At 41.2% G+C, this 26,654-nt stretch overlaps 1 protein-coding gene and 1 long non-coding RNA gene across 2 annotated transcripts in view; one reads left to right on the top strand and one right to left on the bottom strand.

Moving 5' to 3' along the window:
- The first annotated feature begins 479 nt into the window (after nucleotides 1–479).
- On the top strand, nucleotides 480–4,584 carry LOC147024704 (uncharacterized). The gene is made up of 3 exons (XR_015059162.1): nucleotides 480–638; nucleotides 4,108–4,235; nucleotides 4,331–4,584. It is a non-coding gene; the product is annotated as an uncharacterized LOC147024704 (long non-coding RNA).
- Nucleotides 1,765–26,654, bottom strand: part of LOC147024703 (uncharacterized) — a 54,602-nt gene continuing 29,712 nt past the window's right edge. Inside the window, exons 2-3 of the transcript XR_015059161.1 lie at nucleotides 15,796–15,848; nucleotides 1,765–2,128 (exon numbers count right to left, since the gene is read on the bottom strand). The gene's annotated coding sequence lies outside the window, so the exon portion shown is untranslated. The remainder of the gene's footprint in view (nucleotides 2,129–15,795; nucleotides 15,849–26,654) is intronic.

Here is a 26,654-nt window from a genome sequence, read left to right as displayed (position 1 = left end):
GCACCCCCCCTTGCTCGACCAAGCCAATGGAGAAGTGAGGCAACCATGAGCCGTCTAAGCGTCCTCCAATTACCGAGCCGCCCCATCACCCCCACCCCAACCCCAACCCCAACCAGTGAGACGCCCTAGCGTCCCCGACTTCCACAACGTAGCCATCATATTCGATGCAAAGACAAAACAATGTCGCGCGGTGAAAGGGCCAGATTAAAAATAAGATGGAAACGGAAGGAAGAATGAAAAATTTCCTTTCACAGTCGTGGTCACAATGCGCGCAGCCAACGTCAGGCAGCTCGAAAAAAAAATCCCTCCTTCCTCAGCGGAGGAATCCTCAGCAAAAAAAATCCCTCCTTCCTCACGATCTCAAGGGATCGAGCACCGCCTCCGGCCCTCGAAATACGAGGCAAATCAAATCACAATTGGCTCTCTGACGAAGCCTAAGCTCCGCCCTTCACACGGATAACATCCAATGAGAGAACCCAATAGTGAGCTCATACACGCTTCGACCAATGAAAATGGAGAACGCCCTTCATGATTCTTCCTCCAGCCGATAAAAGCTCGGATCGTGGTCCATTTTGTTTAACTGTTTTTGGAGATTTCCATTCTTTACACTTTTCATTAACGAGGGGCTCCGTTTCAAGGTATGGTTCCGGGTATTTCGGCTGTGCTGCAGTTTTTCGTGGTTATTGTAAAATGTAGCGTTGTGTGGTAGTATTTAGATTTATTTATTTATTTATTTATTGTTTCTTTGGTAACCACTGATTTCCGTCCCCCCATCTCCTCACGCTGCTATTGTAGTGAGAATGCAGCGCAGGCCGGAAAAAAGAACGAAAAAGAAAAAAAAAAATCGGGTCGTTTAGGTCGTTGTAACGGTTTATTAATTAATTAATTACTTTAATCGGGTGAAGATCGTGTTCTGCGTTCTTTTGGTGATGGTAATCCGAATAACGGAATCTGTGAAGGGTGGTCTCGTCGTCGGACGTGTATAATGGGGTTTTTAGGGATGAAATTGTGAGGTGTGTACGTGATCCGATGACAGGTTTTTGGTTTTTCATTGTTCTGGTTTTAACCATATACGGCGTGGAGGGGGTGAGGAGGGGTGAGGAGGGGGTGAGGTCTTTGTATCTGCAGTGGGTCTATCGCGACGATTTTTCTGTTCGAGCAGGGTGTGGCCCATCATTCGGTCTCCCAATACAATTCTTCGCTTTTAATTGTAAATGTAGGTTTTTATTTTTAATTTTAGTTTTATTTTTCAAAGGGAAGAGGGGGCAAGTGGCCTTTGTGGCTCGAACGGTGCAAATAAAGACTTGTTCTGTTTAGTTGATATTTCGTGGACAATTGGAAATGCCAAACCTTTCTTGTCGATGCATTCGAGTTTGGACTTGTCGAACAATGTGCCCCTCCCTGCTCCATTCCTGCAAACTGCTTGGTTTGGGTTCTCATCCCTAGTTTATCACGTTTCCATTTTCTTGTGCTTTTTAATCTTTTTTTTTTGTTGGTTATTTATAAAAATCTATAATCCATGGAGTTTTACCACAATGTAAACGGCCTGTGGTAGTTTGTGATTTGTGTTGATGGGGAGGGTAGGTGTCGTTCTAACAATGGAGATTTTTTGATATATATATATATATATATATATATATATATATATATATATATATATATATATATATATATATATATATATATATATATATATATATATATATACAGATGTGTCCCAAAAGTCACCTAGGGATTTGGCAATGAAATAACTTTTTTTTTTTTTTTTTTTCCCAGAGTTTACATTAACATTTGGAAATTACCCATGGAAAAATTCACAACTGAACAAAGAACCAAAATCGTGGAATTTTTATTTTAAATTTCATCGATCAATTATTTTCACCCAAAGAGCATACTGCCGACTCGTCAATGCCAGAAAACCACCTTCAGATTTCATGATACGTTGGTTGATTCAACATTTCCAGCAATATGGGTCAGCAAGTGACTTGCCACGATCTGGAAGACCACGTTCAGTCCATTCACAGATTATTCGTGAACGTGTACTGGACAAGGTTCAAGCAGAACCAGGAACATTGATCTGCAGAAGTTCTGACCAGTTGGGGATGTCTCGTACTAAGACGATTTGCACCTGCACCCAAAGTGCAATTGGTGCAAAAGTTGATCATCGACAATGCTTAAATTATTCAGTCTAAATTCAGAGATTTGTTCATAAACTGATTATGAGCGATGAAGCTCATTTCCATTTGAACGGTTTTGTGAATTTGGAGAATCCGAGGGCTATTCATCATGAGTTGCATCCTCTCAAATGCAGTTTGGTGTGGTCTAACGTCAGGATTATCGGCCCTTATTTTTTTGAAAATGAGGATGGCAGCACAACGTCTATCGAGCCATGCTCAAATTTTGTGCGTCGTGCAGTGAAGGATAAACTTCAGATGTGGTTTCAACAAAATTGAGCCACTGCCCATGGTGGAGCTTCTAAGGCAAATTTTTGGACACTGAATAATTTTGTGAAATTTGGATATTTCTTTGCCATCGCGTTCTGATTTGACTCCTCCCGATTTATTTTCTTTGGGGTTACCTGAAGGAGCGTGTATACATCAATAAGCCCCATGCCATTCAGCAGCTCAAGGACAACATCTCTGCAGAAATTCGAGGGCTGCAACCTCAAATTCAACCTCAATCTGCAGCCAGAGTTGTCCGCTGTTATGGAAAATGCTGTCGAAAGCCACTCTGTGGAGCTGAAAATGGAGGACCTCTAAGCTGCATCATTTTTCATAAATAAAGCAAATTTATCTCTTTTGTAAATTTTCTTTTGGTTTAAAAAGAAATTAATTTATTTTATATTAAAAAAAAATTAATCATAAATTATTTAAAAAAAAAAAAAAGTGTTAATTTCTAAATCCTGAGGTGACTTTTGGGACACCCTTATTTTTTTGCATATATATATATATATATATATATATATATATATATATATATATATATATATATATATATATATATATATATATATATATATATATATAATGTCCCTCATCCTTTGTACAGCTATTTTGAAAGAGCAGCATTGTGGCCCTTGCTGAAGAAGAGGGTATTATGTTTGGGTCTGTCTTTGTCCACACAGAACTTTTTTTTTTTTTGTTTTTTTTTTCACCATAAATGCGGCAACTGATGTAGAATGATTTAATCCTGACGTCATGGGTCACATGGTGTGGCAGCCATATTGGCTTTATCATACAATCTTTACGGCCAAGACAGATCGAGGGGAAATGTCACAAATGTTCCCAAGCCATCGTTATACAAGTTTAAGGAATTGAGAGGTCGCATAGCTTAGCATCTATATTTGATTGAAATTTTTTTTTTCTGAAACATCTTTATCAATTTACATGAAACTTAATGTAATTGTAAAATGTAAATTTTAAAATTTAAAACTTTTAAATTTTAACTTGATTGGACACATGGTTTGGCAACCAGAATTTTTTTTTTTTTTGAATAAGGTTCATTTGGCTCTGCCTGGATGGGGTTGAGGGGAGAGTAGCAGTTGAAATGTGAATCCTATCCAGGTTCCTCCTGATTTAATCTTTGCTTTTTTGCTTGTTTGTGTTCCTTCTGGTTACTCCAATGCTGGACTGTACCTATTTGGTCTTCCATTTGATTTGAATTTATTTTAATCCCTTGTTAAATTGAATAATGTCAAGTTGGTCTTTGTAGTTTGCTGTTGTGATTTGGCCTTTGAGTCCTAATAATCCTGATCACTTTTTTTTTTCTTATTTAAATGCCATCCAAGACCGTTTCATCTCGGTGACATGTCTGAATATTGGAGCTGAAGCTCCCATGATTGAAAATCGACCCATTGTGCTTGTCCTCTAAATCTCATCTTTTTGTTTTGGCCTTGCCCCTCTTCCTGTGCGGTATTAAACCTCCTGGGCAAATTTGTTTTATGTCGTCGGGCACAGGAGATTTAGCCTCATTTGGCATATATTGTTCTGCATTCAGATAATCTTTTTTGATTGCAAAGCCTTCATGTTCACCATGGTTTTTGTATCTGACAATCAGTTCATCGCCCTGACTATTTTGGCAATTTCCGCCCATCCACCCCCCCCCCAGACTTGCCATGCCAAACAAGGAGTGTGATGTCAAGAAGAACCCAAACATTAAGGGAGTAGAGTCGTTTGATAAACAGTCACTAAAACCGACAGAGACGCTTGTAAAAGACTCCAAACCCACCCAAGAAGGTAATTTGAGCTGCTTAACCCCCCCCCCCCCCAACAACCCATCAAGTGATCTGCTTTGTTCCATTTGCTGACTGCTGTTTTTTTTTTCTTTCCAGAGATTGAGTCTGAGAAAGCTGCAATGGCCAAGTGATTTTTCACGACTGGAAAATGTGTTGCTAATCCCATGGGGTGTATCTTTTGTTTATTGTGATTGTGCTGGGGGGAGGGGGCTCTGGGGATGGCTCGGAATGAGCAAGCCATGTATCACCAGTTTTGCCTTTTTTATTTTCTTTGTTTTACAAGTTGTGTGCCCAATTGAATTGGTATGTTTGAACCCACCTCCATTATTGAAATAAAATGATGCTTTGAATGTGTTGCAGTTGTGGTACTTTATCAGCTGTTTAAACCATGCAAGTTTGCTCCTCTGGGTCAGCTATTTCTAATTCTTGCTTTTCTTTATCTCAGGAGAAATGAATTTTTATAATTTTTCTGTAAGGTTCACTTGGCTGTGCCTTGAATCTTTTCCAGGCTCCTTTGCACTTTTTTATTTTCTCTGCCCCCCCCCCCTCCCCCCAGTTATCTTGGACTGATTTAACTGCTTCTGGTCCAGGCTTTTAAAAATTCAACACTTCTTAACCAGATTTGGTCTATTCACAAATCTGCTCCTTCCTTACTTGACAACATTTATGACCACAGTAGCAACCCCCAAAGGTCAGTCTGGAGGTGAGGCTGCACCATTATGACCACTGGTACCTGCAGTGCTCGAGGAAATGAATCTTTCTGTATAACTTTTTTTTTTTTTTTTTTCCCCCATTCATCTGCCTGTAGTTGATCAATTTTAATTTTCAGTCAGTTTTTCCAGAGAAAGTAATCTGATCTCAATTATGGTAATTAAAGTGGTCAACGTAAGAAGCATATTAAATATTGGGGGAAATGAACATGACAATCCTTTTAACACTTTTTTTTTTTTCTCCCCCCCCATGTACTCTACATTTAAGTAATGTAGAATCAAATACAAATTTTGTTCCCAAAAGACGACCTGAATTCCTGCTTCAGCCTTTTATGGTGAATCACTTCTTTTGACCTTTTCTCACCCGTACCATACTCTGGTAGTGTTGGTTTTGCAGAAGTTTTCTTCATGGAGATTGTTTGCCATCATTTTCCCACCAGGGATTTTTAATTTTTTATTTTATCCCAAGGGATCGTGATAGCTCACCTAATTTTCACCAAGTACACCATGGGATCTAACATTAACATCCAGTTAAGGCATTGCATTTGGTACACACTGATGAATCTCCCTGCCTCAAACTGGGATGGCATTTAATGGCTGAGCCCAGATTTGCTCCTAAGCTTGACACCTGAGAGGGGAGTGTGCATATCTCTGCCAGGAAACCCCCACTAACCTGAAAAAATATGAGCTTGAGTGACAGCACAAGTATTTACTTCACCTTATACTTGTACCAAAACAATTGGTTATTAAGCTCCTGTATCTTTTACCACATTCTCACATAAAGTTTATTAGCCCCTGTTTGACTTGGTCCATAACATGGGCTTATGGATTTGGTCTCAATTTTTTTTTGTGTGTGCATCTGCAACCATATCTCGGACATATGTGGACAGATTTTATTCGTGATAAACACGAGGCGATCAAAGATGGTCAACTGGCAGCCATTGTAGTTAAGAAAAAAAATCCCAGTGTTGAACACGTCCTCAACCATTTCTCAGACATGCACTTTCCGATCCTGTTCAAACTTGGCACACAGAGAACGAATGATGGTTTACATATGCATGTCTTTTTTGTTTCTCAGATCAGATCCAAAATGGCCGACTGGTGCCCATTTTGTTCTTTAAACGTGTCCCCAACTATTTATATTCAAGCACAATGGCACGCATTTCCACCTAACTTTATTGTGCTATCTGATCAAAGATGGCTGACTGGTGGCCATTTTAGCAGTAAAAAAAAAAACCCTGATGTTGAACATGTCCTCAACCATTTCTCAGACATGTATTTACCGATGTTTAAACTTGGCACACAAAACAAATGATGGCCTTGCATATGCATGTCAATTTTTTTTATTTTTTTTCAAGATCAGATCCAAGATGGTTGACTGGCAGCCATTTTGTTACTTAAATGTATCCCCAACCATTTATCAGACATGCATGATCTGATTTTGTTCAAACTTGGCTAAAGTGCAGTAGATTATGGCATACACGTGCCCCTCACTTTATTTTGTGAACTGATCAAGATCAAGGATGGCCGACTGATACACTGGCAGCTATTTTAGTTGTACATAAATATGGGCCAGCCCTTTTAACTCCACACAGCAAAATTACTAAAACAAAAAAAACATGTCATTTGTTTTGTATGCAGCCTGTGGCTGCTGGTTCCATCATTGCTTGGAGTGTGGCTGTGCAACTGATCAAGTGCCCCCTTTGCCCAGTGAGCCGGTACTCATTTTGCCGGCCCCAGAAGGATGACAAGCAGTAAACCAACCTGGTGTTATTTAATGCATGACTGTGACTCATCAAACTCAATATCCTAAGATCTTAAGGCAACCACATTAACTGTTAAGCCAACACCGACTTAATATAAAGTATTACTGCCGAATACAGTATTTCAAATGTAATACAAAAGTTTAAGCGATATCAGGATTTGTGGTGCCTTTCATAAATATAATGCTTTGTAAGATGTTTGAAAAACATTTACAGTATTTTAATAGTTTGTATTGATCCTGTTTGAAGTTGCTCAAACCAAAATGCATCGTTCTTTTAAACCACACCAGCGACAGAGCAGGAGGGTTGCGTATCTCTTGCTAACCCCAACAAGTCCAAAGCTGACTCGAAAACTACATTTTGTTGACTTCTCTATTTGTATTTCATTTCCATAAACTATTTATCCACTTTCTGGGAATGTAAAGGTCACCAAACATTCCATTTGTCTTTATATCTGCCACAGCAAGGTGCCCCCAATGAGAATGGCAAAATGTCTCGGTTTTAGGAGCAGTTGGGAACACTGCCTTATTTGGATAGGCATTGCTTGGAATGTGCTGGAGATTCTGTAGCTCAAAAAGTGTACAATTGCGGAAGCAATGTGCTTGTTCCTCAAACTTTTAACAACCAGACAAAGTTTCTTCAACAAAGGTGCCACAGCTTTATGAGCAGTGTTGTATAATTCGTACGATTAAACAGAATAATTTATTCACACACACACACACACACACACACACACACACACACACACACACACACACACACACACACACACACACACACACACACACACACACACACACACACACACACACACACTTTTCTTGAACAGAAAGTCTGCATCAAACTAAAGTACCATGTTAAATTCATCAGAGTTCATGGGTAAACAATCCCTGCAAATTAAATAAACACATATGGAAATAATTTTCAAACCATCAGTCTTATCTGGAAAGGTCAATAAGCAACACAACTCAAAAGCTGTATGTGAGCTTCTCAGTTTGGGGTTGTGAGGTAGACTTGTAGCTTTTAACTACTTTACAAAGTGGGTAAAACCCATCGGGCATTCATTCTGAATACAATTCTTGCAACATGAACAGACAACTCTCCAATCCAGGTCTCATGATAACCGCAGTGTTTGTGATTTACGGCCCATTCCAGGCACCTTCGAGAAATTCCAAGAATGTGGTTATGCCACTGAGTGCAGGAGAATCTTTTGTTAAACTCAGAGGGATCAGCATTAGTTCTAGCAACCGATGTACCTTTGTTGATTATGTTGACATGTAACTCAGTAGTAAGCGTAGCCCTTCTTTGTTAACATATTAAACATCGAAAGCATTTTATTTCATCGGAATTTTCAGACCCGTTGAAAGAAAATAAGGAATCTCCTCCTGTTTCAACTTTAACGACCCCAAATATTCTCACTTTCATGAACAAAGAACAAACAAATTCAAAGTTTTTGACCCAAGTCCTTCACGAACCGACTTGACAGAATTGACGTTCGACTGAACTGATTGGAGCCAGAATTTAATTTGTTCAGGGTGTCGGCGATAACTCACCATGGGATCTTTAATGCACACCAACTATTATTAACGGATGAGACAGCCAGCTTTATAACTGTCCCTTATGATGCAATGCCCTGCCTGTGAGGCACAAATCAGACAGTTGTATTTGGGAACCAAGCAAGACGACAAAGAGGCAAGTGCCCTTCCTCCACACAATCCCAAGAAAAAGAAGGAAAGAAGTAAATAATAAAAAAATCCGAGAGAGACAGAGAGAGAAGTGATTCACGATTTTGTACTTGGAATTATCTCACATTTCCTTGAAATGTTTTATTAAACATAGTTTACTTGTTGGTTTACTGAGTGACTTGCTAGCTTTAGTGGTTCTCCTCACTGGAGTTTCATCCAGCACTTTGAAATATTAAAATGCTTCCAGGTAATATTGATGCTCATTCGTGAATCAGCTGAGTGAGGCAATAAACGAATGCATCAACCTTTTCCAGTGAGTCACGCAAGCCTCCATAAATGCACCACAATCCTGGAATCCACTGCACATCCCTGATTCTGCACAGTTAACAAGCAATATGTGTTTGACTTCAAATGATTAAATAGACACTTCACTCCAACAAATATCTGGATGCCCCACTCAGTTGAAGGAAACTGTTTTTAAATGCAGCTGTTCTCACCCAAATATTTGCATCACTCTGGGGTGAGACTCTTGGGAGTTGAGGGCGGTAGTAGTGAGGAGGAGGGGAATGGTGGGGAGGGCTGGGAAAACAAAAGGTCCTTTTCCCTGTCGGTAATTCAACGAGCAAACTGAAAGATTTGGCCTTTTGCTTTCATTTCCTCAGACACATTGTGTTCTACAATTGGAAAGCAAACAGTTGACAACATATCTTTCCCTGAAGGTGTAATACAGCACAATATTAAATCCACAATGACACTTTCTTTTATCTTGGCTTATTCTCTGTCGGGAGGTGGGATGAGTTTTTGTTTTCATACACTCACATGCCTGTTGCTCATTCACTTTATCTCGGCCGCACGATATCTGTTATTCACAAAAAGCCGAACCATTGGAATGCCAACATGGTATGGCAACACGACTTGTCAACATATGTGGTCAGCTTTGTATACATTGCAAATATGTTTGCACGCTTGTTTACTTTGCACTCACTAAATCACCACAATACAGTCAATGTGTAAATAAGAACATGTGTTACTGTGACAACATTCTGTACTGGCTTGTTCTACGAGCTATAATGAACTGATTGTATTTTATTTGTGCATTTCAACTGTTCGTCTCTTATTTTGTTGTCTGCAAATTTTTGGTTGTTCTTTTCATCATTCAGGAGAGTTTGAGTGGCATTTCCTTTTGCACAGGCAGCTTTTTAGTGGGCATCTCAAGTGGCACTGAGTTTTTAAGACATTAATAGTTAACCACAAAAAGCTATTAAATGCCACATGCAGCCCAGGCAGAGCAGAAACCATGCCTTCCCGGATGCTCATTAGTGAATCAGCTGGGTTTTATCAATAATCTCACAGCAAATTGGTCATTTATTCTTAACCGAGCTAGCCTTTTACTTTGATATCCCCCACCCCCCAAGAAGCTTAGAATATAAATCTATAGCACTAATGCTTCAGCCTGATTTTAACTGGTGTATACGAGAACATGGTGCATAGCTTGGAAGGGGAGGGAGTGGAGGAAGGAGTGTGGGTGATGAGAAGTGAAGCATATGCATGAATCTGAATTAGTTTGCTCAAATAACATTTTATTTGTAATGTCCTCAAATATTACCCTCTTTGTCAAGCCTTTCCATTCAATTTGTTTCTTTTGTAATTTGGGAGGCCAAATAATATGTTTTTCATTCTCCAAATAAAAACACAAGTGAATTACAGACAGCTGGGTATTGTTACCTGCACCACCGAAGGTGGGCTGAGGTTATGTTTTCACACCTGTCTTTGTCTGTCTGTGAACAGGATATCTTAAAACGTTGTGGATGGATTCAGACGAAATTTGGCAGACATGTTGGGTGTGTGACAAGGACAAAAAGGTTAGATTTTAGTGAAAATCTGGATCCAGATACTGGAATTTTAAAGGTGATTCTTAAACATTGAGAGACAGAGCCAAAAACAATATACATGAAAAGCACTATATCTCAAATTGTTGTGTACGGATTCGGACAAAACTTGGTGGATGTGTTGGGTGGGTGATAAGAACAAGCCAATTCGATTTGGGTTAAGATCCGGATCCAGATCCGGCCTAACAGAGTGATACAAAATGCAAACCAGTCATTCTTTTGGAGGTATGCACTCTTCTTTGAACTTTGGACATCTGTATCTCTGAAACCGCACCAAGGAAAAAATTGAAACTTGGCACACAGAAATTACTCCTCGTGGGAAACGAGTGTGATTTTTTTTCATGACGTCATAGGTGCCTTCATAATGACGTCATAAATGCTTCTGTAGAACACTACATCCGATCAGTATGAAAGTTTTTGAGGGTCATCTTGGGATAAAACGGTTAACAGAAAAAAAAATTGATGATGTCATCGGTAACGTGATTTGGCTGCCATGTTGTTGTTGTTTTTTAACCTTCAAAAATCTTCTCTGAAATGGCTGAACAGATTGGGATGAAACTTCACACATATGACCACCTGTCCATGAGGAACAAAAGGTTCACACATATGACCTCATAGGTGACATGGTTTAGCAGCTATGATTTTTTGAAGAATAAATCTTTAAAAATCTCCTCCTCCAGAACAGATTGAGGAGACACTTCACTCACATGTTCCCCAAGCGTTCGGGACACCAGGGTATTCATGAATAATTAATCGGTTACATGGTCTTTCAGCTGTATTGGGATTGAACGAAAATATTTTAAAATTTCCTACTCTTGAATCGCTTCATCAATAAACATGAAACGTCACAATTATGATCTAGTAGTCATGGGGAATATATGCTTTAACTTTCAACCTGCTCAGGCGCATGGTCTGGCAGCCAGAATCATTTAATATTTTGAATCTGGGTTCAGGGATTTAAATCAAACTTGTTACAGCTATGTATAATGAGATAATAATGTGGGCAAAGGCATATCTGGCGATGTTGCGATTACAAAGAGTTCCCTTGTAGTTTTTATTACCCTTGCATGCACGAAGTTAAAAGAGGGGTTAAGCAAATAGTTCACTGTGTCTGTCTATCAGTCTGTCTGTTGACAGATGTCAGTTTATCATCGAGGAACAACTTAATTACAATTCAATGAAATATTTTGTACAAGGTAGAACATGAATCGGAACACGAACCTGCAGTTTAGCAGTACTTTGACTGAATTTTGAAAATTGTTTGAAGTCTTGTCCCAATTGCACATGCGCAGAGAGGACTGTGATAATTTTTTTAGTCTTTCTGGTAGGCAAAGTTGAAAATCATTCCAAACAGGAAACTTACTGTTTTTAGGGACATCATAAAGATCATAAACATCAGGCATGAATAACTAATTTAACGTGTTAAATCAGGTGGTGTAAAAGATGTTGCATCAATGGCAGTAAACTTTAAAAAAAAAGTTTAAAATTTTTTCTTCTTCTTTAGCCTTTAAAATATTTATTTTCTTTCAATTGAATTACATACTTGAACACTGTAGACCACAAATTGCCCTTTTGGCACTTTGAAAAACCCATTTAGCAGGATTTGGACAAGATATTACGGTATTTTACGTCATCTCAACTAATCAAATTTGCCGTTCACTCTCAGACAAAATGGCTGCTCATAGTAAATATAGATCGTTCTTGTTTTTTTGCAAAACTGCGTGAAGTAAGGTGTTCCATGAACTATCTGGCTTAATTTTCTTCCACTGTGTGTGAAATGTGTTAAAATAAATGCTGATCTTGCAAAACACGAATCAGATTAAAATGTACCTTCACAGCCCCAAACTGCTTACCATTCGTAATTTAGAGGGTCTTGTGCTGTTTTTAAAATTCAATGTTTTAAAGTTATGGACAATGTGCTATTCAATTGTGTTAACCAAGTTCCAACATGTTATGGGGGCCGAAGTGGGAGGATTATGAGCACAGCAGTTCATACTGGAGGAAGAGGTCAAGATTCTACCATATTTGTATAAAGTACCTAATAAATAACATGGTACATTTTGCAAAAATGTAACAGCACCATCAAATTATCTCTACCAACTGTCTACCAACTCGAAGGCATATCTGAATGGGGGTACAATCTTTACTGAGTCTAAATAACTTATTAAACTAATACAGCCATAATTTTGGGGTGTAAAGTGGTTTGCCATGTGTGCGTGGTACATCGTTCTACTATGTACTTAATATAAATACTCATGGTGTACATACTATTAAGTACTTAATGGTTGTGCTCACGTTCTAAGAGTACGTACTTTAGAGACATACTCATGTTCCAACAGTATGGAGTTACAGTGCCTTCAGAAAGTATTCACATCCCTCGACTTTTTCACATTTTGTTGTTACAGCCCGAATTTAAAATGCGTTAAATTTAAATTTTTTGTCACTGATCTACACAAAATACCCCATAATGACAAAGTGAAAACATTTTTTTGAAATCTTTACAAATTAATTAAAAATGAAAAGCTGAAATATCTTGCATCAATAAGTATTCAACCCCCCTGAGCCAATACTTTGTGGAAGCGCCTTTGGCAGTAATTCCAGCTTCAAGTTTTCTTGGTTATTGCGTCTGCATCAGTTTTGCACATCTGGATTTGTGGATTTTCTCCCATTCTTCCTTGCAGATTTGCTCAAGCTCTGTCAAGTTGGATGGGGAGCATTGGTGAACAGCAATCTTCAAGTCTTTCCACAGGTTCTCAAAGGGATTCTAGTCTGGGCTTTGGCTAGGCCACTCAAAGACTTTCATGTTCTTGTTCTGAAGCCATTCCAGTGTTGCTTTGGCTGTATGCTTGGGGGGTCATTGTCCTGTTGGAATGTAAATCTTCGCCACAGTCTAAGGTCTTTTGCAATCTGAAGCAGGTTCTCCTGAAGGATTTGCCTGTATTTGACTCCATTAATTCTTCCCTCTACCTGCGGAAATCTCCCAGTCCCTGCTGCTGAAAAGCATCGCCATAGCGTGATGCTGCTACCACCATGTTTCACAGTCGGGATGGTGCAAGATGGGTGATGAGCCAGATGAAGCGCTTTGCATTCAAGCCATCACCCTAACCGCTAAGCCAACACCAGGTGATGGAGCTCGCTGTGCTCTTGGGAACGTTCAACATTCCAGAAATTGTTTCATACACTTCCCCAGATCTATGCCTCCTCACAATTATATCTCAGAGTTCTATGGACAGTTCCTTGGACTTCATGGTAGAGTTTCTGCTCTGACATGCACTGTCAACTGTGGGACCTTATATAGAAAGGTGTGTTTCTTTCTAAATCATGTCCAATCAATTGAATTGGCCCCAGATGGACTCCAATCAAGTTGAGGAAATATCTCAAGGATGAACGAAGGAAATTGGATGCACCTGAGCTCAATTTGGAGTGTCATAGCAAAGGTGTTGAATACTTATTTATGCAAGACATTTCAGCTTTTCATTCTTAATTAATTTGTGAAAATTTTCTATTTTTAAATTTGAAATTCATGATGTAACAGAACAAAATGTGGTGAAAGTCGAGGGGTGTGAATACTTTCTGAAGGCACTGTATATTATATGAGTACATAATTAATAGATGTACTCATCTCTGACTTCGTTGAGGCATCAACCAAGCAAGCCAACTCACTTTTATATCTGGAAATCACTCGAATGAATCATATAAAAGTCATAGTCCGCATTGTATATCATTTGTATCCAGTGTATGTAACTTTTGGGTACACAGTGAAGTTCCATTATTTCTTGGATATTATGAATCAAGGGGATCAGGGGGGTCTCATTGATCGATATTTTCCCTGGAATGTTTGAAGAAACTGCTTCTCTCCTCCTATCCCTCTCTTGATCAAAGAGTTCACTTCAGAACCATCATCTCCATTTGTAAGCCTGGTGTTGACTTCATAGTTTAGGGTGGCTGGTTTAAAATCTTTGGGTCTTGAGTTCAAGCCCCTGTCAGGCCATTGTCATTAACACCAGGCGGGTTGATTCAGCCTGTCATCCTTCTGAAGGTGGTGAAATGAGTGCAAGCATGCTGGTAACAGGGGGCATTGCATGAGTGGCACAGCCACACCCCCAAAAATGATGCAGCTACAGATTGAATATGAATAAATAAACATCCCCATTTGTGAACTTGCATGTGTTTGTTTTATATGAATTAATGTTTATTTCAAAGCACCAAGCTCTGAACATCTTTCGTGCTAGTTAAAAGAGAAGAATTTACAGGAGAACAGAAAGTTTGTCCGACATCTTGGAGAAGAAATACCTTTTGATCGCTTTAAAAATGAGTGCTCGATGATCTAATAACCACAAGGGCTATTCACCTTTTCATTGTACAAATATTGGAACATATTAATCATCATCACATAATGTAGAATAAACGCTAGTTAAACCAGCAGATTACTTTCTTTCTTTACATGCAGTTCCCATTTTTCATTTTTATAATTAACGTTTTTACAGAAACCTTTTCCTTATGTTGCAACATCCACTCAGCGTGTGGCAGGATGGATGATTTTCACTGCAGGTTTCGTTTTGATTTCCTGATGTCTTCTGATGGACATTCATGCAATTCATTTATGACAGTCTGAAGCAATTACAATTACAGTGAGATATTATGTTTTTACTTTCAACCAAAGTGGGGGGAGAGGAGTGGGAGGATTATGAGCACAGCAGTTCATACTGGAGGAAAAGGTCAAGATTCTGCCATATTTGTACACCCAATAAATAAATATTACATTGTGCAAAATGTAACAACATCAATTATCTCCACCAACTTTCTCATAGATATCTCTACCAACTTTTTGGATTAATTTTTTAATCAGTCAGAGGAGAGGGAATTTCCACATCACATGGTAAGGCACTTCGATCTTCCTCTATTCACCAATCACTTCTCCATTTCGAGTTACATTTCCACAAGCTTATAGATATGACTTACTGCTGTGCAGGCATTGTGAATTTCCTCATTTTTTTATCTTCTTCAAACTATAATGGTTTAATATTTTAACAAAACAACAATTGAGGACTCAATAGATGTAATGGTGACTTTTTGTTTGGATGTGTATTCTTTCATTTCAAGCAAACCTTTCGATATTTAATGATATGATCATTGGGCCTCGGATATGAAGATAAACACTACAGCGTTAAACAACTGTTTATGGGTTGTTGTGTGTTTTTTTCTTCCAAAAAATAGAACAAAACAGTAGTCACTGGGACTGAAATTTACAAAATACAGTAAAACCTCAACATAGTAAAACTCATGGGACTGAACTTTTCCACTTTGTTATATGGTAGTTCTTTGTAAGGAGCTTCTTCAAAAAAGTATTCAGCACATGTTTTTATAATCATTGTAAAAATAAAGCAACCATGTATTGGTATTCATTAACTAGATTACTTCATGTCGTAGTAAAATCTAAATGGTGCAGCCAGTACAATCAGTTAAGTATTTATATTAACAGTGATTGTCACCCTTTCAGTTTTTAGAACTTACATAAGATGCACTGCTGGATCCAGGAGAGGGAGCATGGGGCCTGCCCCCTCTACCTAAATATAAATGGGGGAGAGGGGGCAGAAAAGAAGAAGAGAAGTCATCAAGCCTGCACCATTTTGGAAAAATGCACTCGCTTCCTTCCACAAACAGAGGGTTCAACCAAAACAGTTTTCCATTACACTTTAATCACACAGCACATGAACAGTGCAGCATAGACAAATTGGCTGACGTCATCCCCAGGATTTGCCTTTCAAGGTAGAGCCTTGTTGGCAGTATGTGGTTGGCTCATGGCTCGGAAGTTAAGAAGTGGATCAAGTGGAAAGTTATTGTGTGGCATTGGCCACCCCACCCCCATGTTCCAAACCAGCCCCTGGGTAAAGGGCTCGGGGTACAGCCCATTGCTCCGGAGGGCCTAATTGACGTGCTCGGGAGATTAATACCTTCCCAGTATGTATGTCGTGCCGTATAAGCAGTCAGATGTGACCGAGAGAAGTTATCCAAATGCTGACACAAATTTACATCCCCCACTCTTCAACACACAGTATGCAAATGTATGTAAATACAGGGAATGCAATGCAAATTCAAAACAGTGGAATGAATGCAAATCCTTTACTCAGGATCAAGAAAACACATTGTATACCATCAAGCAATAGACAAATCATATTGATAAAAAATCCCGCTGATATGCAGTGGTAACGATTAAGTAATTAAAGGACAGACAGGTATCAAGACAATACGGACAAGACAATTAAACAGCCCACCAGACATCCCAAGCTAATCCCAAGGGAAAGGGGGGGAGAGAGGAACAAAATAACAAAGGGATATTTGCCAAGATTTAAATAAAATAATGGGTAAAGAAAAAAAAAAGGGGGAGAATAATTCAAGCCTGTTTGAGTTGATGTTCCAGCGGCCTCGCCCCAACCACAGGCCACAAGGATGACGCCTCACCACTATCTCTCTCTCTCTCTCTCTCTCTCTCTCTCTCTCTCTCTCTCTCTCTCTCTCTCTCTCTCTCTCTCTCTCTCTCTCTCTCTCTCTCTCTCTCTCTCTCTCTCTCTCTCTCTCTCTCTCTCTCTCTCTCTCTCTCTCTCTCTCTCTCTCTCTCGATGTGTTCTCAAACTTCACCAATGAACGAACCAAAGCAATTCCTGCAACACCTTGAAGCAGGCCCGTCGCCAGGGCTCAGTATTAAGGGGGACATATGAACTGGATGGGGAGGGGGGGGCACAATTATAACATTTTATTTTTTTGATAATCCGGTATGCTATGGTATTCATGCAGCATTGACGCATCTATACTGTGGTTGCCGTCGCATATTAACCAAATTGATCTCAGCTCGATTTAATATGTTCTGATGTTTTTGGCCTAAAATTATTCGAATGCAGGAGAGCCGCAACAAACTGGCACACTCACAATGCAGATATTCAATGATTAGACAATTGGCACCAATTCAGGTGAACTTATACAAGGTGTTGTCAAGAAATGGCATTAGAAAATTAATATACCAGAGATACAATGACTAAACGGGGGAGGTTGGCACCGGAATCAGGGCACTTTCAAATAAGACACAGTAGGCTATGACCTGTGATCATCACGTTAAACTATCAACAGCAAATACAACCAGCCTGAAGATACCACAAGGTCCGCATTTAAAGCAGTCAATTACACAGAGGTAAGGTTATGCACAAAGCACTAGATATGGGATATGCAAAGCACCAAACACAACATTTAACTTAAACATCAGAAGTACAAATCAGCCGACCACGGCAGGTGCTGACCACAACCACAACCACACGCATCACCAGCAGTCACACACACACACACACACACACACACACACACACACACACACACACACACACACACACACACACACACACACACACACACACACACACACACACACACACACACACACACACACACACACACACACACACACACACACAATCTGAACTCCTTGTATCGTTATTATACCGCTGTACTCGCTGTCAGAAGAACTGCCGGCAACGCATCTTGGTGTGGAATCTTCTGATCACCTTCTCCTTCCATTCATTCAGACATTTGCATGTGAGGTCTCTCTCGAAGGCCAGCCATACCAGTTGTGCCTTGCGTGAATGGCGCATGGACCGTCGGTGGTCAGTGAAGACATTTCTCAATATTGAGAATGAGTTTTCACACATGGCAGTGGACGCACCAAGTGTTAGTCCAAGTCTCAGAGCAGTCACTACACTTGGCATAGTCCAGTCGCTTCAGGTAAAAACATTTACTGACTGTACAAAAGCACCAAACTTGGTACAGGGCTTCTATATGATGTAGTAAACAATTCTGTAAGGGGAGCCAAGCACAAAAATTGCATTGTCAGCTTTCATAGGCCATCGAAATTTTCGTGTTTAGCTTCGCCCAAAAATGCTCCTGTTGTTGTGGAGGAACCACTGGAATGCGGACAAAATGGCGGCACTGGCGGCAGTAAGTGTGTTTTTAATTTGTAAAATCTGCTCGGAAATTTGTGTTTTCAGTCATTTGTTTTCATTGATGTGACAAAGAAAGTATACTACTAATTAAATGAGAGATAATAGGCATCATGTGTGATATTGTGGAGTGAATTTTGACATGATTGGAGAATAAAATCGATCGTCAATTGCTGATCCGGTTTAACCTTGGAGGAAGACGATCGATCAATCATCATCGATGATGATGATAAGGCCAGGAGGAGGGCTGGGTAGGCTTGCCTTCATTTTTTGGTTCAATCAGATGAGAGAGAGAACATAAGCCTTTTTTGAACAGTTGAACGTTTTATGATGGGGATAATTCTCAGCAGGAAGGGAGGGGTGTAGTAAATAAGGGCAAGAAGCCAAAAAAAGGGCAAGAAGGGGAGTGACCCCCACGACACAGAGAGTGTGCCAGTGCAGAGCCCTTTTTTGAAGTCTTTTTCTCATTACCTGGCCTATAAATATGCCACAGAGTTGAAACTTCCATCAAATAAAGGTTATCCTAGACCTTTACTTAGCTGTAAAACAGCTTTTTATGATCGCCTATTTATTACTGAGAGGGAGCAGCAATCCTATTGTCATGTCCTGAGGGCCCAATCAAAACACAAAGTGTACCAGTGCTGAGACTCTTTTAATTTGTCATGATTTCACCTAATCCATTTGCTGATTTTACCACTTTTGACCATTTTGTGAATGATTATTATCGAATCTAATGGCTAAGCAATGTTTTATGAAAAATCAGTTCTGCGCATATACAAATAGAATCAATCATAATAAATAACAAGCATGGTGATTTCAAATAGTGTGTACATTTTGTGCTCTAATTTTCAAACCAGCTTTTAATTTTTTTTCAATTCCACTTGAAAGTGTGACTTTTAATAATTTCAGGTAGGTTATAAATACTATAATTTCAATTATACCAAGGTAATTCCGATATTTTTTCAAAAATTCCTACATTTTTGTGTCGGGGAGTCCAACCTGATGACGAAATCAGCTTGTTGGCATAATTAGGGCTTGCTGGGTGTATATTTTGACAATATCCTAATTTAGTCCCGATAGGTACAGATACAGACGACTCCGTTATTATAACTTCATATTTCCAGGTCGCGCGCCGGGTTGATTGGGACCTTTGTGTCGTGTGCCAGTCACTATCTGCAGAGGAATTACGTTGTCCCCTCGATTCCAACTCATGGGATGGAGATGGTGCAGCATACATCAATTTCCTTCAGAACGTTGGGCTGTTCCAGTAAATGAATGCACTTCTCGTCAACGTGGGGTATGGTAGTTCTGGGACAGCAGAGTGTTTCATCCGAAACAAGGCTCGTTGGCACAAATATTGCCAAGACAAATTCGATTTGGCGAATGATCAGATTTGTGGTTTCCCATATGCGTCTCGCGAGGGGACTGGAAGAGGAACCTACTGTCGCCGAGATTGGACTACTCATCCCGATCTCAGGGGTCGTACCTTGCTTGTATGGGGTACAATAACCCATCTTTACCCAATGTCACTTACGTTGATCAGGTCCCGGCCCGTTTAACTTGAGAGAATTGATCCAGGACATGGTACTAAAGTGGGAAAACTGGGGGTTTATGCAGGTTTGTAATGTGATTTGAAGATATTTTTCCATTTCCGTTGTATATAAAACATAGATGAAACATATTGCATAATTTGTGACAGCGTATTTAGATACAGCAATGCATCTTCTCCGAAAATACAGTAATGTAATTTTTGACGTTTTTGACCTTGACCTTGATCTTCATGGGTGACCTCGACTTGGGCTCCCCTTCTGAAAATACAGGTTATGGTCCAAGTATGTTGTGTAGCAAGTTTGTTGCTGGTATCTCGTAGGTAAAGGTTTTGGCGAGATTTTTACGGTCCTGAACATTCCCATGGTACAAACGTAAGAAAACCAGATTTTTATGCCACTTAGTAATACGATTTAAATATATTTCGACATTAGTGATGCGAAGAGAATGCAAATGAGGGCGACCAACTGATTTGTAACAGAGTATTTTGATAGAGATAGGCGTGCTCTCTGGAAATACAGAAAATGTCATTTTTGACCTTTTGACCTTGACCTTCATGGGTGACCTTGACCTTGGCTCCCCTTCCAAAATTAGATCTTATTGGCCAAGGAAGTTGTGTCCCAAATTTGGTGCTTTTGTCCAGTCAGTAAATGTTTTGTCGAATTTCTACCTTAAGCAATCGGACTACCAGCAGCCTCGCCCCAACCACAGGCCACAAGGATGACGCCTCAACGCCTCAACACCTCTCTCTCTCTCTCTCTCTCTCTCTCTCTCTCTCTCTCTCTCTCTCTCTCTCTCTCTCTCTCTCTCTCTCTCTCTCTCTCTCTCTCTCTCTCTCTCTCTCTCTCTCTCTCTCTCTCTCTCTCTCTCTCTCTCTCTCTCTCTCTCTCTCTCTCTCTCTCTCTCTCTCTCTCTCTCTCTCTCTCTCTCTCTCTCTCTCTCTCTCTCTCTCTCTCTCTCTCTCTCTCTCTCTCTCTCTCTCTCTCTCTATCTCTCTATCTCTATCTCTCTCTCTCTTGATGTGTTCTCAAACTTCACCAATGAACGAACCAGAGCAATTCCTGCAACACCTTGAAGCAGACCCGTCGCCAGGGCTCAGTATTAAGGTGGACATATGAACTGGATGGGGGAGGGGCACAATTATAATATTTAATATTTTTGATATCCCGGTATACTATTGTATTCATGCAGCATTGACGCATTAATACTGAGGTTGCCGTCGCATACTAACCAAATTGATCTCAGCTAGATTTAATATGTTCCGATGTTTTTGGCCTAAAATTATTCGAATGCAGGAGAGCCGCAACAAACTGGCACATTCACAATGCAAATATTCAATGATTAGACAATTGGCAACAATTGAGGTGCACTTATACAAGGTGTTGTGAAGAATTGGCATTAGAAAATGACTAAACGGGGGAGGTTGGCACCAGAATCGGTGCACTTTGAAATAAGATACAGTCGGCTATGACCTGTGATCATCACGTTAAACTATCAACAGCAAATACGACCAGCCTGAAGATACCACAAGGTCCACATTTAAAGCAGTCAATTACACAGAGGTAAGGTTATGCACAAAGCACTAGATATGGCATATGCAAAGCACCAAACACAACATTTAACTTAAACATCAGAAGTACAAAGCAGTCAACCACGGCGGGTGCTGACCACAACCACAACCACAACCACAACCACACGCACACACACATCACCAGCAGTCACACACAATCTGAACTCCTCGTGTAGTATTTATACCGCTGTACTCGCTGTCAGAAGAGCTGCAGGCGACGCGTCTCGGTGTGGAATCTTGTGAGGACCTTCTCCTTCCATTCATTCAGGCATTTACGTGTGAGGTCTCTCTCGAAGGCCAGCTGTACCAGTTGTGCCTTGCGTGCATGGCGCATGGACCGTCGATGATCAGTGAAGACATTCCTCAATGTTGAGAATGAGTTTTCACACATGGCAGTGGACGCACCAAATGTTAGTCCAAGTCTCATAGCAGTCACGACACTTGGCATGGCTTCCAGCGTTTTGTGGTATGTTGAGAGGAGTTTTTGTGTTGTCCATCTCTCGTTTGGCTGCTTTTCTGTCTGTGTGCGAATAAACTGCTTTGCCACCACACACTCTGTTTCACTGATGGTTGACTTTGTTAATGTCATGATGTGCTGGAGCAAGTGGGCATCCAAAAACGTGCCATTTTCAGGATTCAAGGCAGCGAGTGAACGGGCGAGTTGTGTATTGCGCTCACCGAAGCGCTGAGCGATCTCGCCAAGCACAATGTCAATTGTGCTGTAAAAACCCTCTGCAGTTCCGTCTTGTCATTGTTGTTGTTTTGTCCTGTAGTACTACAAAACTACAAACTGTTCCAAGTTCTTATTCGTTGTGCATCTCCGTTTTGGTGGTGCAGATGTAGCAGTGTGAGCATTGTTGGCCTTGTTTCACAGATCAGTGAACTCATCCTCAGAGCGGAGTTTCTTCACGCACTCTGTAGCACTCGCCACCAGTTCCAACCCCGTTAGCAAGTCCATGTCCTCTGCCTGCAAGAGTCTGTTAGGGCCATCTAACAACATCAGCAGTTTTTATACAAAGATAACAATGAACATGAAGGCAGGCCCAGAGACTTCCTGCAAAAGCCCAATAGCCTCCATCCTCATCTCTGCACCGTAGGCACGCTCTGCATCAATCTCCAACAGTCAGGATGTGATATCCTTAAAAGATCCTATGATCACAGACACGGTGGCTAAATGTCCCGTCCACCTTTGATCAAGAAGTCGTTTTAACCGCTCACCTTTATACTGGGCAGCAACAGTGGGCTTTCTGAATAATTTGTGCAGGCAACAACAAACCTCGAGGAAATCAGTGACGGCTTTCTCTGCTGCCAGTGCGTGGATAACTACCAGATGGAGTTGGTGATTTAAGCAGTGCACATAGGGGATTTCTCTTTCCAATATCTCTTGCAACAACTTTTGCGCCCCACCGTGCTTCCCAGCTATTACCGAAGCCCCGTCGTACACCTGACTTAATATTTTTGACGTGTGAAGTCCTGTTTTTGTCAGCTCTGCAATTATTAGGTCTGTCAATGTTTTTGCATCTCCATCGTCGGCTGTAGCTATTGTGAGTAGACGCTCTGTTGCTTCATTTGATGCCGATACAAAGCGAATGATGATTGATATGTTCTCACATTCAGTGGTGTCCCTCGTCCCATCCACCTTGATGGTAAACCACGATGTGCCTATTTCTTCCATGATGGCATCCGTCACAACATTACTCAATGTGCAGATCAGTTCATTCTGCATTTCCGGACTAGTATAGCTTGCGTTTCGTGGGATACGCTTTATTATTTCGGCGAGCTCGGTGTCTTTTTTGAGTGTGTAGTATAAAAAGCGAGAGAAAGAGCCCACTGTGCCCGTCTGACATATCCTCAAAATTATCAAGGCTCCCTCTAAAAGGTAACTGATTTTCTGTGAGAAATCCCACATCTATAAGAGCAGACACATAGTACCGGTTTCTATTTAGCCGGTCAGCATTGAGGAGTGCAGAAATCTCCTGACCACAATCGATGCACCTCTCATTCTCCTTCCACCTCAAAACACAAGTTAAATGTTCCTTTGAAGTTGCATGTTTGTGAAATCCCCTGTCCTTCTCAATGGCATCTATCTATAATTCCAGCAATCTGTGTGTGTGTGTGCCTCTCTGTCTGTGACCGCCGTTTCTCGACGACCGCTGGTCCGATCTGATTGAAACTTGCCAGGAATATTGCCGGGGACCCGTGGATGTGCCTTTGAGGTTTGATATGAATCGGACGAGCGGTTCCCAAGTTACGGCCATTTATCTGTCGACCAATGACAAGACACGGTGCTATGACATTAAGAATGACGTCACAATTAATGTTTATTTATTTATTATTATCGTGCCAAAACGAAGTTTTTGCAAGATATGTTAGTCAGCTTGTATGTTTTTTTTTTTGTTTGTCTGTAATCACGTATAAAAAATTCTGCAGAGCACAGTTATCATTGGAAATTTTTGTAACTTCCCATATCAGAGGCCTATAGAGGTCCCTTTCAGTGCATAAAATTTTGAAGGTCAAAGTCAAAGGTCAAGGTCACTTTGTCGCAAATCAGCGGAGTCGACGAAACCCTTATTTTTTGAGTAATTTTGATCGGATCGTCTTCAAATTTCATGGGAATATAGTTCATAGTCTGGCGCTCAAGTGATTAATTTTTGGTGGCGATTGGCCTTGACCTTCATGGTTAGCGCCTCAGGCCAAACATATTTGACCCCAAGGTCAAATTTTCAAGTTTTAGGAACCATATCGTGTAGTACCTCAAATTGAACACCTCGATGAATGCTTTCTAGATATGTCAAGCTTGAGACATTATGACGTCATTTGGTGACGTTATGAGGCAAACGCATATTTTTCATGGTTACTCTGTAGAACGATTCTCATCGGAATCTCTCGTAGGCAGATATTCCTCAAGGAGTCGCTCCTGGTGGATAGCAGCTCTGTTCACCTCAGTGTGACCTTAAAGAAGTCACACGTGGTCACCTTTTGGCAAGATGCGGGTCACCCTGCGGGTGACATTGGTTTATTTCTTTATTTTTATTTTTCTTGCACGATTGACGGTCCGATCTGATTGAAACTTGCCAGGAATATTGCTGGGGACCCGCTGATGTGCCTTTTCAAGGTTTGATATTAACCGGACAAGCGGTTCCCAAGTTACGGCCATTTATGTCGACCAATGACAAGACACGGTGCTATGACATCACGAATGACGTCACAATTAATGTTTATTTATTTATTTATTTTTTTGCATGATTGACGGTCCGATCTGATTGAAACTTGCCAGGAATATTGCTGGGGACCCGCGGATGTGCCATTTCGAGGTTTGATATTAATCGGACGAGCAGTTCCCAAGTTACGGCCAGTTATCTGTCAACCAATATCTGCGAGAGAGGGGGACGGGAGAGGGGGGGATGAGAGTGGGGCGAGAGAGGAGGGGGAGAGTGGAAGGGCGAGACTAGTGGGGAGAGAGGGGGGAAATGAGGGGGAGAGAGAGGGGAGAGAGAGGGGGCAAGAGAGGAGGCGAGAGAGGGGGGCGAGAGTGGGGGACGAGAGTGGGGGGCGAGAGAGGGGGCGAGAGAGGGGGGCGAGAGAGGGGGGCGAGAGAGAGAGAGAGGGGCGAGAGAGGGGCGAGAGAGGGCTGCACATACTGGCACTCACCTATGGGCCCGTACTAGTGTTGACAATTCCAGTAGCCTCGCACTGTGTAAGTAGAGTCCACTGGGCCACGTGCGGTGTTAAACTTCCTACATGGATAGCAGAATGCTGCGTCTGTCTGCACACTGTATTCCAGCCATTCATTAGTCTGGTACCACGAGGACACAAAAGAGCGACTCTTGTTCTGAAACAGATGGCCAAGGTACCGCTGTAGAACAACTTGATTCGCTCTCTCACTTCCAAGATCATCGGGAAGCAGCTTGACAGTCACACTCGATCCTGAGGCCGCCGTTGAGTGTGGCTACTCGGCTGCCTGCGCTGGGGCTCCAGCCACATGGCTAACGTTGCTGGCTTGGCCAGGTTGGCCAGCTTCTGTCGGTATTTCATCGACATGATCGCCTTTTCCTCCTCCTCCTCCTCCTCCCACAACATGTCTTTCATCATCTTTATTTTCGTCGGTTGCATTTTCTCCTTTTCTTAGCCATTTTCGTATATCCATGTCTTTTTTACTGCTGCAAGCTAGCGCTCTCCGTGACTCGTCCCTGGTGACTCGTATCACTAATGTCGCGACTAGCCAGATTTGACGGTTGACGGTTTTATTTATTAAATGATGCATGCACCAAAAACAGGTTTTATCTGCATAATTTCAAATGTAAGCACGATTGCAAACACATATTTGTAATTTTTATTACAAAATTACTTTTGTAAGATGGAGGGTTGTGAAGGTCACGCAGTGCACTTCATCTTTAATTATGTAAATTTATGTCTTTTCCTTATTCATATTATCATATTGTTGAAAATTTCTGCCCGCTCGGCGTGCGCATGACCTTTTCACTCAATCCAGGCCGCGCGTCAACCAAACGAGCAATCCAGTCGTAGCTTCGGGATCAACGCCGAAACCCAGCTGCGGGTGTTGTTAACCACACCATAAACCAGCCAACTCTTCTGTCCACGCGCTACAGGGTCGATCGCCGAATTGTCGATGTACCTAATTATTCGCGCAGACAGGAATGCCAGGGATCGACACCTCAACGGAGCCTGCACGAAAAAGAGCCGCTTAAGCAGCTCGTTCCATTTGCGATTTCCGAGCGGTTATATATCACCAAGCCCCGTCGGACCCGATTATCTTATCGGTGTTAAAAACCAGCTAACATTCCAAATGCTCCATGGCAGTCAATGTGAGGAAGGGACGCAACGAGCAGGTGACATTGAACAATGGGGACATTTATTTTCATATACAGGCATGCAATGAATGGGGGGGATGTGGAAAAAGACATGAGCAAAAACCTACAGCCGAGTTCTATTATTAAATGTAAAGCAAATACAACACAGGCACTTAACAGTTTCCTACTTGTTAGACGGGCCCACAAACACACGTACACACACACACACACACACACACACACACCCAAGAAATGGTGGCTGATGCCTTTAATATGGACTTCAACTCAGAGGACAGATGAGCTGAAACCCAGAACCTATCTCAAACCTCTCCACCTCATGTGTTCTTCAAGCTGTTCGGACCCGGGCTCCAGCGAGAGCGAGCTGGATCCAATCGCCATGAGCCGCATTCCTTCCCGAGCTCCAGCAAATCCTCTCGCGCGTCTGAACACGTGCTGGTG

This window comes from Eptatretus burgeri, chromosome 6, assembly GCF_056783735.1.
Source record: "Eptatretus burgeri isolate ZD-2024b chromosome 6, Ebu_testis_v1, whole genome shotgun sequence".
NCBI classification, from domain to species: domain Eukaryota; kingdom Metazoa; phylum Chordata; class Myxini; order Myxiniformes; family Myxinidae; genus Eptatretus; species Eptatretus burgeri.
Note: the sequence above shows the minus strand (reverse complement) of the source record. Positions and strands in the feature narration are given on the sequence as shown.